General features: G+C 38.8%; 1 pseudogene; it reads right to left on the reverse strand.

The window, feature by feature from the left end:
* Nucleotides 1-441: 441 nt before the first annotated feature.
* LOC113222986 lies at nt 442-765 on the reverse strand (annotated as a pseudogene).

Below are 765 nucleotides of genomic sequence, written 5' to 3' on the forward strand. Positions count from 1 at the left end.
AAGAGCTATACTGACAGAACAACTGGTTTGTTTTAATGTTTCTGGGCATATGAATCTTATAGCTGCTCATGACTCCGTCTTCAACACAGGGGAGGACTTGAGGGCAAATGTTTATTGGATGCTCCTGGCATCATCTTAGTTTGCCTACCTTGATGTTTTTGCCCTCTCTTCTTTTTGTGTCTTGACGTGTCATATGTAGTTTTGAAAGCTGTTTCAAGTCCATTTTTGGAACGATGCATAGCATACATAAAACACTTGAAATTAATACATTTACTTTTTCAAAAAAGATGCTCCCGTCTAATATCAAGTCATGTCCAGTTCTACTTCTCTGAGTCATATAGCTAGGCTAAAAATAACTTTCTTTTTTTTTTTTTTTTTTTTGAAATGAAAGGCCTCACATATTTATTACTGAACCCAGCCAACCAACGCATTCATAATAGATTCAGAGAGGAAAATACGTCAAACTCTCCAGAGAGTGGTGACATTTTCAGTTTGATATGGTAATGTGATCGTGACCTTCAGACAGCACAAATATATGTGCCATCTCATGTGCAGTTCCTTACAGACCCAGCTTGGTTCTTCTCCAATGTCTCCTTTTGGAGTTGTACCTTATTTTATTTCCAGTTTTCATCTGAATCCACTGGGGAATGGGACGATTTTGCTTTTGTTTCTTGGCCAGGAATCGCTTAATCCTGAAAGTCTTGTGAGAAGACATGGCGAGAAGTGGAGGCAAGAACACACCACGATGGTGGAGAAAGGAAAAGA

Source organism: Piliocolobus tephrosceles, unplaced genomic scaffold (assembly GCF_002776525.5).
Source record: "Piliocolobus tephrosceles isolate RC106 unplaced genomic scaffold, ASM277652v3 unscaffolded_37218, whole genome shotgun sequence".
Classification (NCBI taxonomy): domain Eukaryota; kingdom Metazoa; phylum Chordata; class Mammalia; order Primates; family Cercopithecidae; genus Piliocolobus; species Piliocolobus tephrosceles.